We start from the raw sequence: 13,619 nt of genomic DNA on the forward strand, positions 1-13,619 counted from the left end.
AGAATTTTTTGGTGCTACTCATGATGGTGAAGCTACTCAGTCTCAAATATGTACTTATGCTCTTGGTGTTCTTGATATACTCATACTCTTAAAATTGTTTCTATTGCTTCTAACAAGGTATATATACATTTTGATATGCCATAGGTTTTACATTCAATTCCTATAGGTTGCCATAGGTTTTCATTGCAATGCAGTTTACTAGCTTAGGTGTTTGTGGAGGTACATTTTAGTCATGACCTTACAATCTTGGAGAATAGGGTTTGTATAAGATATTTGACTGAACTCAGGTCGGTGTTCTGAGATGCCTACATATCCAGTTCTCTGATGAACTGGAATCAAGTCAGACGTAGTTCATCTTGAGTGATTGAGTTGGAGATGGAGAGAATGTGAGCCTCCTCTTCTGAGAATGGAGAAGATGCCTCCTTTTATAGGCGTAGATCCCTTTTTTGCGCTGTCTTGATGATTTCTTTTATTCCTTCCATTACGAAGTAATGATCTGTCATTAATGATGTTGTTGACTAGCTTGCAGCGGTTACGTTTTCTAAGTCGTTTGGACAACCTGACCTTAGGTCGTATGCATGACCTACTTGTAGTCTGGACACGTGGTCTGCCACGAGTGGTTGAGAGTGGAGGGTACTGACATAGCCCCCTTTCTTTATATCATTGTTTGTAGAATAGTGGTATAAATAAATATAATAAAGGAGACCGCGTGTCTTACTTGGTTGAAAATGGAGATTGCTGAGAATTAAATTTTTTGTGTTTGTAGGCTGGATGTCGTTTGTTGCTTAGAGCTTTGTTGGGAGTTGATGTGGTAGGTCCTATGTCGTAGTGCGCAGATCGTAGCTCGTAGTGCATTGATCTTAAATCGTATGTCGTACCTCATAGTGCGTAGATCGTAGTTCGTAGATTGGATTTGACTGATAATTAGCCTTTGAGTGGTAATTATAATTGAATCAAGTTTAACCCTATCAGAGGCCTTAAGTTGATTTGTGGTCCTTTTGGGGGTACCGTGGATTGGATTTGACTGATAATTAGTCTTTGAGTGGTAATTACAGTTGAATCAAGCTTAACCCTGGTGTTGGTGTTAAGTTGATTTGTACACCTTTTAGGGGCATTTTTGTTAATAGTTAGCTTTTTGGGACATCACTATGGTTGATAGCTAGCCTTTTAGGGGCGTCACTATGGTTGTTTCCTGTTGAGCATCCTTGATTGCGATCTGACATCGTAGTGCGTGGTTCAAACTTGATCCTTAACAAGGCGTCAAACTGATTGGTTGATAGCTAGCCTTTTGGGGGCGCTATTGTTGTCGTAGATGCCATTTGAGTTGGCTGATTAGTAAGCCTTTTGGGGGCATTACTATGATTGATAGTTAGCCTTAAGCTGGCGTGCTTATAGCTAGCCCCCAGTTCTTAGTAGAAGCAGCCATTTGTGGGCCGGTGTTAATGTTGTTTATCCCCAGTTCGGAGATGGCTATGGCTATCCCCCAGCTTGATTGACTTGCAATAAACTACAAGGGAATGAGCTTCCATTTTGCAATTCTCTCCTCCTACTTTTTGGTTCTTATACCCCTACTTTTACAAGAGTCTGATTTGCTCTCTCCCTCTACAATCAAGACACCTCACCATGGTGTTATTGCTTTATGCTTTTGAACATTTTTTGATCAAGTTAGGTTTTGAGCAAGTCTTCTTTTGTATCAAGGCCATCTATCTCTAGTCTTTTGAGTTAAGGACGTGACTTTCAATTCTTTGGTTTTGACATTTGACATTTGACCTTTGACTTTGACTTTTTTAGCACTTTTTCATAGCAGTTTCAAGTCTTCATAATAAGCATAAATAAGGCTCCTTTTGGTGCTAAGATGCAGCTTTTATGATAAGTAGTCTGAATTGCTCAATAACTTAAAAAAGGCAATAAAAGCTATGAGTTATCTTAACATTATGCTTAAGAAGGGTTGTAATGCAGTAATATAAGGGTAATAAAACGCACATTTGGGAGCTGATCAGACATCAATTCTTGCCACCTCATTTCGAAAGCAATAGGAATATAAGTTTCTCATATACACATTTTGATCTTTTTTTCTAAAGATAACCTCTTAAAATAAACTTGTGGAAGTTTTTCAGAGAATTTCTTCATAATGTGTCATAGGCAAAATCTATGTCGTGTATTTGGGAATACCTTCGCAATAGCCGCCGTCATAGCTCTCTTGATCTGTGATGAGTAAATATGGGGCACGCCTGCCCATGACTGCAAGCCAAGTCTTAAAAACCAAATGAAAAGATTATTCTGTCTCATCCAATAGGAGTGCACAACCAAACTGGATTGACTGCATATGGTGGTTTTTACTCTAGTAAACAACGCAAATGGCATTTCATATACGTTCTTGCGATATGTGGTGTCAAAGAAAATAATCTCACCAAAATACTGAAACTACATATGTGAACGACCATCTACCCAGAAAAAATTTATTGTTCATGCTTCACTATCCATCTGTATTGCATAGAAGAAATGAGGATCTTCTATGATGTTCTTCATAAAAAAATTAAGCACTGCGGTAGCATTGCCTCTGATAGGTTTCTTGTACTCCTTCGAGGGACCCAAATGGTTCCAACAATCTCTATCAAAGAAACCATTTTGTGGTCTGTCAAGTATGTTAGCAACTTTATTCATGGGTATGCCTTCATTATGAAATGAGTCGATCAAAATCTTAGCTGCAACAGGCAAATTTTTGCAAACAGGCATGCACATCATTTTCGCCAGACTAACAAGGTTGTGATTGTGCACACTAATATACCTCACCACTTTCCATAATCCACTATGTTGTTTTGTCACTCTCATTGTTGCTAAACATCTGCATTTCACCGTATTCGTGTTGCTCCTCTTCTTTATTACTTTTTTGTTAGACCCTCATCTGTCATTTTTTTTACTCGTTCTGTGTAAGTCCCAAAATGCTCGTAAGTCATTTGACAAGTACTCACTTCATCTGAATGTGGAATTCTTTTTTGGATACTTCGAGTAACAACGCTAAATCCCAATGTTTTTTCGTAGTCTATATAAAATTGTTTTGTAGCTTCCAAACTTGTACAATTCATCCCAAAATACAGTGACTTTACATTATCTACTATTTCTATGTCGTCTTGACTTGGAAGAGAAGAAGAAGCGGCCTCATTTTCATTTTCCTCAGATACTCCAGTATGAAGAAAGACGACATCAATTGATTCTACTCAAACGCACAATATATAATATAAGTATGCAAAAAACACAATTGATTTTTCAAATAGATGGTATGAAAATAAGTTGGAAATATAAGTATGCAAAAATCAAAAGAAAATCAATGTTTACTCACCTGAATCATTCAATGGTGGTGTCGATTCCATCTCTCTTTATGGTTTATGGTTAGCAGGAAACTAGAGAGAATTGGACGTAGATAAAATTGGTCTGGAGAGAGTTAAGTGCGAATTGCTGCTGGAGAAAAAAATGTGGGTTGCGAAATGGAGGTTGCGAATTGATTGAATTGATTGTTTGTTCTGTTTCTTATGGTTATATTTATTTTGGTTGTCGTGAAATGGAGCGTGAAGGGTTGGTTCTATTTCTTTTCTTTATTTTGTTTTAATCTGGACTGTTGGAGATGATCTCAGGAGTTGAGTGGGTAGGATTGGGAGTGGGTGTACCCCACCCCCCTAAAATATATATATAGTATTATTTAAGATTTTTCTTAACATAGAACTGGCCGGGTTTTAGTTGAACCGATGTCCAATGGTTTGAACTGGGACCGGTCTGACCCGATCCGATTCTGAAAACCATGGACACATTGCTTCCTAAACTTCCTAGCTGCCGACCCCAAATGGTGTAAAACGAATATGGGCCTGGTAAATGGGTAAACAAGATAAGATCACTCACTTAACCCACATTTGGTTTTCAATCGAGAACCATACAAAAACCCACGAAAAACATTTATATTAGTTAACGGACACTCTTCAAACATAACATTAGCAAAAAAAATTGGGTCCTGTTACTGACGGACCCCATATTGTGTTGGGCAGACCTAAAAAAAAACAATTATTACAAATGTGTCATTGGTCCCAAAAAGCCAAAAAACAATTATTATAAGTGTGTCATTGGTCCCAAAAAGTTGTTTTGTGTTTGGCACCTCCCAAACCAACGTGAATTTCTCATTTTCAGCCATTCTCTTCTCTTCTCTTCCACCATCCTAAATCTTAAACCATGAAAATTATATTCTAACACTAACATTAAACACTAGGGCTGAATATGCACGTGACTAGGGCTGAATATGCATGTGTACAGTGGCTGAATGAGAAAATTCGAAAACCACAAGCTTAAACGACCCGGCTAGGTCGTTTGTTGTGCACACCAAACGGTCTAGTCACACCGTCTGGACTGAGTCCAAAACGATGTGGCCATATCGTTTGGGATTTAGACTTAGAAAAATCCCCAACGATATGGTCACACCGTTTGGACTAAGTCTCCAACGATATGTCCACACCGTTTGGACTAAGTCCCCAACGATATGGCCACACCGTTTGGGATTTGAACTTTGAAAAACTATAAAGTTCTGTTTTTTAGCCTCTTAACCAGTGTGGGCATATCGTTTAAACGAAGTCCCAAACGGTGTGGCCAAGTCGTTTGGGACTTAGTCCAAACGATGTGACCACACTGGTAATTTTTTTTCTAAGTCCAAATCCCAAACAACATGGCCACATCGTTTTGGACTTAGATAGTGACTGGTGTGACTTCCATTTGGTTTGCATTAATGACATTTGGTTTGCACAACAAACGACTTAGCCAGGTCGTTTAAGCTTGAAGTTTTCGAATTCAACTTTTTAGGACCAATTGCACACTTTTTTTTTTTTTTTTTTTTTTTTTTTTTTTTGACCAACGAAGACATTTGTAATAATTGTTTTTTTTTTTACACAATTGTAATAATTGTTTTTTTTTTTGGGTCTGCCAAACACAATATGTCCTTCAGTAACAAATACCTTTTTTTTTTTTTTTTCGTTCGAGTTGTTGGAAATGGCGATGTGGAGAAGAGCAGCATGTGTTGTTGGATTGTGGGTCGCCAACGTAATAATAAGCTGGTAACAATTTTTCCTTCTCTTTTCCATTCCATGACTAGTTCTACTACTTCCTCTTTCTCCCATTTTGTAAATCAGGGACACTTGGACTCGATAAGTTGATTCAGATGGAACTGTTCCGTGTGATGGAAAATAATGGAATGAAAGCTAATGTTCTGATTAATGGCATCTGCAAAGATGGTAAAATAAGTGAGGCCAAGGAAATCTTTCGTACCCTCTCAGCCAGGGGTTTGCAGCTTATTAACACTAGGACATATAACGTAATGATTAGGGGATGTTTTAGAGAAGGGAATTGGAAAGAAGCTCTTTCACATTCGATGCCTAGACCAAAAAAATGATACCCACAAGGCAATGCAACTTCTCAATATCATGCTTGACAAGGGTTTCTCACCATATGCAAAAACTAGTTCTCTTCTAGTGAACTTGTTTGTGGAAGGTGGACCAAATTCTAAAGAAATGGATATGCTTCTCAAGCGCCTACCAAAAGGCTGTGCTAAAGGTGATGTGCTCGATTTTACTATGTGGCTAACTAGTTGTTTCTTGAAATAGTGTGGTTATGGTTAAACTAGTATTATCTCTTCTTCACTATCAATTTTCATCTTATCATCTCTTGTTTCTGGTTAACTATCTGGGTTGCTTGTTTCCTTTTTCTGTTTGACTACCTCTCTAAATTGAGTACATTCTACTTGTTTCTCTTGGTTGGATTTGGTGGACTTCAGAAATTATTTTACATCCCACTTATTTCGTAATGTGCTTTGGTTGGAACAGGTTGAATGTGATGTTTTGTAATACTGGCGGATCTTGTTTATGATATTATACTAATTGTCCTAAAGAAATAATTTTGAGTTGTTCATGGTTACTTATATGTATAAAAGGTCATTTTGCATTGCATATCATGAGAAACAATACTTGGTTCATTAACCCTTTCATAGTACTTCTTAAAATGTGCTCGCATGTGAGATTTACTGTATTCTTGTTGAAAGAGCGAACTAGTTTACCAGTCTAAACAACTTTTTACTTGTAAGCTGCTATCTTTTTGACATTCTTCTCTTCATCTGTACCCACAATAGCAATAGCAATAGCAATAGCAATAATAATTATTATTATTATTTTTTTGAATTATGCATTTATGTATTTTCCTATGTGAAAGTATTTATCGTTTTTTTTTCTTTTCATAAATCGAAGACATGTCTCCAAAGTCCTTGTCAATCATGGTAATTGCTAACCTCTATTGGTGTCCCCAAAGAATAAAATCAAAACCAATATGACTAGGGAGCATTTGCGTATATAGTTTATTTTGTGATCGTGCGTCATGTATTTATGGGACTGTGTCATTGTATATGTTGAGTTGTTTGGAAGTCTCACATTGGATGTTTATTAGTTATATCATATCTGCTTATTTCCCATTCGACTACCATTCTAAAAGGTGGACATGCCTCTCGGATCTTCTGGTGTGATTTATTGGACTTTCGAAAACTTTTCTATAGCTTACGTACTTTGTCGTGTGCTTTGGTATGGAACAACTTTTTTGTAATGTTCTGTTGTTTTGTAATACTAGCTTGTCTTATTTATGGTATAATAATAAAAAATTTAGTTAACATAGCATTTGGTTACTAATATGTTTGAAAGTTCATTTGGTTGAGGGCTTCATGCGGGATTACTGAGATGTCTTAATGTACATGACAGCGATTATTTATTTATTTATTTAAAACATGGGTCGACATTTTTTTTATTTTTTTATATTAAGTTGTCATCAAGTATTCAAGTTAAGTTTTTTTTTTATCTGGGTAAAAAATCGACGCTTTGCATTTGTAAAGAGAGGAGGAGAGTCGATTGGAGAGGAGAAGAGAGTGGAGAGTGGGCGGTAAAGTGGAATTTTTTATTAGCGAAAAAAACTTTTTTTTTATATCGGATTCTGTTTGGAATCGGGCCATGATTTTGGACCCTTTTCACTTACGGGGGGAGTAATTGGTTGGTCGCGGTACCAAATCGAGGCAAAGGGAGTTTAGGATGAGATCACCTATTACAATGCAAGAAAAAGAAACAAGGAAAGAAAAAAAAAAAACAACAACAACAAAAAGAACACAAGAAAACTGAAGTAATGATTTCAAATATTCTTCCCTATTGACATGCGACTATGTGAGCTTTGATACTTATACCAGACAGCTATGTCCAATTTCAGGTTCACAAGAGGAAGTTGTTGAATCACGTGACGTTTAGTGCAGCTAAGATTCATGATCAAAAGTCTTCAGCAACTTTAACATAAGAGGATATGATAAGCAACATTTTTGGATCAGTTTTTCTAACTCCTGATCAGGTGAGTTCCTTAAACAGAGAAGATAGCATTGTTGACAATCATTGACATACAATTTGGAATATCAGGAACTGATATCCAAAGAAACCTTGCTTGTTGTTAGATCTAAACATCGGTTTTATCTTTGTTTGTACTGAAATTTTGCAATTTAACATATTGATAAAGAAGCAGTACATGGTAGTCATTGATAGAGTATTAGAGTTTTAAGTGGACATCTCCGGAGGGTGTATAAGGACTGGGCCACTGGTCTCCTCCACATCCCTTATTCTGATCTCTTCTCCATCTTTATATTATAAAGTTTGTACCTAGAGCCCTGGAGACTGCAACAATGATTCAGTAAATTTTTCATTGAAGTCCCTCATGAAAAAGATAACTAATGAAAAAGTACCTTCAATTACAAAAGAAATCCTTAAAAACAAATGAGTTACGGAAAAAGACAATATCTACTAAAGTAGGACTCTGTAGGACATGTCAATCCAGGGAAAATTAATACCAATCGAATGAGGCTTCTGGAAAAATGACTCAAGTAAGGAAACAAATAAAAAAAATTAAGAAACAAAAAGAATATATTACAAAGAAAAATGTAGATTGGCAAGTAATAAAGATTAACAAATACTTGTATGCAAAGTAATATTCATATAAGTTAACACATGAAATCAGCACACCATTACCTTTTTAGAAGGGAAAAATGGGGGAAAACATACATTTTATACAAAGAGTCGAAGTAATTTCTACTAATAAATTTTTTGAAACAAAAATGCGTTTTATATCAAGCATTTTATTCAATGTATACTGTGTTACTTTTAGCTAGAAATTTAAAAAGACGCCCAACCTTATCAGGAAGCAATCAATTTGAACTCTATACACATTTTAAAATGGTTCATACTATTATTGTGCTAGCTAAAGGATCGCTTAAGCACTTCCAACACTCTTGAATTCTCACATTTTGTATCCGCCAGTCTGGTTTTTAGTACCGTTGGTGTTGGGTATTTTCATGGAATGTTTAGTACGAAAATAATAATTGACAGACTATCACGCTTTTTGTTTGTGGGTGGTTAGTGCCTTAAACAAAGAAAGGGACTAAACATGCTTTAAGTGTTTCTAATACTTTAATATGGCTGGTACATATTTTACTTTCCCCCAACCTACACTTCCACAGTCTAGACTTCAACTGAGAGAAAGAGAAATGTGGGAGGATCAAGGAGGTTAAAGGAATCGAAACCAAAAGTACAAGTAGGACTCCCCAAAAAGAGCCCAAAACTAAAAGAAGAACCTTTACTGAGCAAATCAAATGTCGCAGGTTACGTTTCAGCTACTTTAATCTCGAGTTGTGTGGCTTTGGTTGAATCCACTGTTGGAAAAATGCTACAAATCCCCTTCAGGATTGAGGAAATTCCATCACTTGCTCCCGATCATGGAGCAGAGGTTATCTCACAACTCTTTGAAACCAAATGGCCTAAACCATCCGAAAACTCAATGCATCCAATTCGAACAACATTGCTTCGGTGTTTCTGGAAAGACTTTGTTTCTACTACTTTCTTAGCAGTTATTCGGCTTTGTTTCATGTGCATGGGTCCTGTCCTGCTCCAACAATTTGGTGCTTTCTCATCCGACAAAGGTAACTCACCATACGGAGGCTTCTATCTTGTTGCTGCTCTCTTGGTAGCCAAAATCATGGAAGTCCTTTGCTCTCATCAGTTTAATTTTCAGAATGTTGGTATGCTTATTCGATCAGCTTTAGTTACTACACTATACAAAAAAGGCCTTAGACTATCTAGTTCTTCTCGACAAGCTCATGGGTTAGGAGAGATTGTAAAGATGTAAACTACATGGTGGTTGACGCTCAACAACTCTCGGACATGGTACTCCAGCTTCACAATTTGTGGCTAATGCCATGCCAAATCATAGTTGCATTAGGACTACTCTATATGTACATTGGTGTCTCAGCGATTTCAGCATTACTTGCAATCATTGTGATAATGGTGTTTGTCATGCTAAACACTCGTTGAAATAATCGTTGTCAATACAATCTATTGGCTTATTCAGATTTCAGAGTCAGCACGAGCTATTGGCCCTATATTTCTTATTTAAAAAAAATAAGAAGCTTCTTAAGTCTTTCTATGAATTCCTGTTTTTGTTGGACGTGAAAATACTGATTGGAGTCAACTTGCCCAAGCAAAGCTGTCCTTTCATCTACGCAGCATTTCTTTTGAAAGGTCTGGTAACATACAAAGGCCATTTGAAAGCTAGAACAACTAGAACTTAAACCTCATGAGTGTTAGTTTTCTCTGTTACTACCCTTTATTAGTTTTACTTCTTGTTTTGCTACTTCAAGGAAATTTATCCCCAGGGTGAATAATGAAATATTTCCCTTGGTGGTTCTGAAGAGTAAGAGATTGTTTTGTGATTGGATTGCAAGCACAGTAGACTTTGGGGTGGGCATCTACTTCATACTTTGTACCCAGTAGGAATCCATTGGAAGAGGCCATGATATGGGCCAGCTTACACCGGGTCTAATCTGGACTGTAGTGGTGATGGCAGTAGTAATACTGGTGGAATGGTGGTACTAGCAGTTAGGAAACTAAGATATTTATCGAAAGGGAGCACCACTTAAACTTGGTAACCAGGACTACTTTACTTCCTTTAAGGTATTGTATCTCCATAGAAGCTTTCCACATGAATATAACTGTAATACATGTTTGCTTTGTAGGAATTCCTGGTCTGGCTGCTTATTTTGGTTTTGAATATTTTGTGAGTTCTGGTCACGTATTGGCCAGCTTGTTGGTCAACTTGCTAAATAGAGCTTATGCATACATTTCTCCCCAAATGAAAAGACTAAGACTCCAAGAAAGCAAAACTGAGAAATTTTCAATATTGTTTGTCAAAGCTGAATGATGCTAGCAAAGTGCCACAGAAAGGTAGGCAGGTTTCTTCTATATCATATCAGTTTTGTTATATTTGCAATTAGCATTAGGTTCTGCCGCACGGCTGTTAATATTGATATTATATCTAAACAATGTTATATATAGAGAGCATATGCATGCATTTCTTCCCAAATGTTAATGGAGGATTAAGACTTATATTGTTTGTTCAGGTTTGTTGCTGTCCGGATTCCAGCAAAGCAAAACTGAGGGGATTTCAATATGTCAGGATGATGCTGGCCATAGAAGATGAATCGAGTGAGAAAACTGAGAGCTATAAAGAAGAGACAGATAATGACTCAAGTGGGGGAGAAGCAGTATAGAGCAATACTAGGACTGCAAAGAGTGCCCCGCAACTAGGCAGTATGATGGAAAGATAAAAAAAGCACCCACAAGTAAAACTCTCGTCGAAAGCGAGTCCTAACATCTTTGAATGGTCCTTTTTCCAAATTGGATGGTGTCCGACTTTGAGCATATCTGAAACTTTAATTAACTGCAGTTATAATCTGGATGCAAGTAAAATTGTTGGGTTCCCTGGGATGCATCAGTCTTGCGTAGCTTCAAAACAAATCCTTTTTCTTTCTTACTGTGACAGATCTTCTTTCTTTCCATCTGTTCTCTACAGTACCCTCAGTTATTTGATCCAGCGTGCTCATGATGATCGCTTTTTCGCTAGATGTATTCATAATAGTCAATTAATAGTAGTCCCACAGCCCATGGGCAAAGTTTTGGGTAGGCAGGTTCTCGACATAATAGCCCAGTTATTTGATCCAGCATGCTCGTGATGATCTCTTTTTCGCTAAATGTGTTCATGATAGTCAAAAATCTCCTTGTCATCAATTAGATATGTTAAACTCTAATTTCTGGTGGGACGTTAATGAGACTGGGAGCTGGGAATCACAAGATATACCTGTTAAGTTGGAATGATTGTTGTGCAAAAAAAAAGTGTGGGGGGATTAGGTTTTGAACACACCATAAGTCCTTGTTAGCTAAGCTGTGTTGTAACTTATTAGTGAGACTAACTCTTTATGGGTAAAAATTATAAAAGCAAAATATTTTCCAAATGTAACCTTCCTTAAAGCTAAAGCTTGGTTGAGGAATCGACATTTGGGAACTGGATACCATCCATTCCTTGCAAAAGGCAGGTTGGTCCTCGACCACTGTTGCATCATAACATCAGGTATGTCTTTGATCTCATTGATAATGTGACCCACTCTTGGAATATTGATCGGCTTCAATCCCTTTTTACTAAGGATATTCAAGCTGAGATTCTAAAAACAAAAATTCACTCCTCTAATATGGATCAAAAGATGGTATGGTCTTTGGAAAAAAATAGTAAGTTTATAGTCAAATCTGTGTATAATTGGTTTTATAACCAACTACCTATTTCTGGTGCGCCCCTCTCTTTGATTCATGTACAAAATGTCTGGAACCTAATCTAGAAGCTGAATGTACCACATCGTATCAAATTGTTTGCTTGGAAAATCATGCGGGGTATTCTGCCAACAAAAAAAAAAATTATTTGATAGGCACAGTTGTGACTTAGATGTTTGCCCAAAGTGTTTATCTCATTCTGAAACTCTTGAGCATGCTCTCTTTAGCTGCTGATGCCTTGAAAGAATCTGGTTTGCTTCTTCTATGGCTTTTAACTTCAGTAATTGGCCTAGGCACTTCACTATATATGATGTGTTCAACCCTGTATTATAACTCATAGTTTATCTAAGACTTGTACTATAGAGAATCTTACGATTCTTGTGACCATAGCTTATACTATATGGATAGATAGAAATAACATAGTCTTTGTCTCGAATTATAAGAATCTTAATCCTAACCACATTCTTAATCAGGCCTGTAGATCTATTTTACCTGTTAAGCCTCCTATCACTTTCAGATATCTTATTCCTAAGTCTCACATTCCCCTTCTCTTCATGCTTGCTACTGATGGTGGTTTTGACCCTATTTTTTTAAAAAAAACAGGTGTCGGCTACACTATTAATAGTTGGAATGGTGAAATTATCATTGCAGAAAGCAGCCCTATCACAGTAGATTCAACAGAGGATGTCGAGTTGCAGGCTCTAAGGCTTGGTTTGTTTCAGACCTCTCAGCTTAATCTATGCAAGGTGGTGGTTTGCTCTGACAACCAGGTTGTTGTCAATGCGGTCAATGGAGTGTCTTCAGATATCTCTTGGAGTCTATGGAGTCTTTTGCTAGAAACTGTGGCTCTAAAAGCAGCTTTCAGTTTTTGTAAATGTGTTTTTTGTCCTAGAAGGCTGCTTCACCATGCCCACCTTTTGGCTGATGCAGCCAAGTCTAGTATGCAGTTAACTTGTGATGGGCAGGTGCCTATGTATGTTAAGTCCAGCTTTAAGCAGTCCAGTCTGAATTGTATCAACTTTTCGTTATATGCTAATGAAAGTGATGTGATTCAAAAAAAAAAAAAAAATAGTAGTCCCACAGTCCCATTGATTCGGCAGGTGTTTGAAGAGGCCGCATAAATCAGTCAATTACTACTACCATTTCTGAACCTTTGTGCTTATGTTAAAAAGCTCTTAGAATATTTCGGAGTGGTTGGATAATTGATAATTCACACCTTTTTTGTATATCAGCCTCCTGACACTGAGACTCATGTTTGTATTTCTCCATAGGCAAAGTTTTGGGTAGGCAGGTTTTCGACATAACAGGCCAGTTATAAGATAAATTTGGCTTTACTGAAACTAAACATGATTGATCGATGGAGAGATTGCACATCTATCTACATGTATTATGTATTATGTATTATGTTCATGTGTGAGACTTTCGAACTATAACTGTTGTTGGATGTGTTACATGACATCCCAAGCAGACTGTATATCTACGCTGAGATTCAGCATACTCTAGCCATACGAATTAACGAAACACTACTGCACTCCCACGGAGACTCTCCTTCTTACTTGAACTTAATTAGCTATCCCAAAGCCCAAATGGTGTAAATGAATATGGGCTTCGTAAACGGGTAAAATAACCCAATTAACACACATTTTTATTTCAATCAATCCCCCTACAAAAACCAGTGAAAACAATTTTTTTTTTTGGCAAAGGATAATTGTATTGAGCAAAAATAAAAAATTACAGTTCACACATGGGAGAGTCTTGTGTAGACACTCCAACAGTTAGTGAAAAGGATACAATGTAAGATAAAGTTACACTGTAAACCTGTAATAGGTAGAATTACCCTATGCACGAACTGAGGTTTGTTTGGCCACTATTGCTTCACTCTCTTTTCACTACTCTTTGTTAGCTTCAGCAACTCAATGTTTA

At 37.0% G+C, this 13,619-nt stretch overlaps 1 long non-coding RNA gene across 2 annotated transcripts; it reads left to right on the forward strand.

Annotated features, from left to right (window-relative positions):
* Window positions 1–4,958: 4,958 nt before the first annotated feature.
* Window positions 4,959–10,869, forward strand: LOC147503114 (uncharacterized). 2 transcript variants are annotated; one of them, XR_015221911.1, is made up of 5 exons: window positions 4,959–5,090; window positions 5,166–5,586; window positions 7,270–7,404; window positions 10,112–10,319; window positions 10,496–10,869. It is a non-coding gene; the product is annotated as an uncharacterized LOC147503114 (long non-coding RNA). The 2 variants fall into 2 exon arrangements; XR_015221912.1 differs by lacking the exon at window positions 4,959–5,090 and adding an exon at window positions 9,737–10,020 and having other exon boundaries at window positions 5,197–5,586.
* The last annotated feature ends 2,750 nt before the right edge of the window (window positions 10,870–13,619 follow it).

The sequence above is a fragment of the Coptis chinensis genome, chromosome 4 (genome assembly GCF_015680905.1).
Source record: "Coptis chinensis isolate HL-2020 chromosome 4, ASM1568090v1, whole genome shotgun sequence".
NCBI lineage: Eukaryota > Viridiplantae > Streptophyta > Magnoliopsida > Ranunculales > Ranunculaceae > Coptis > Coptis chinensis.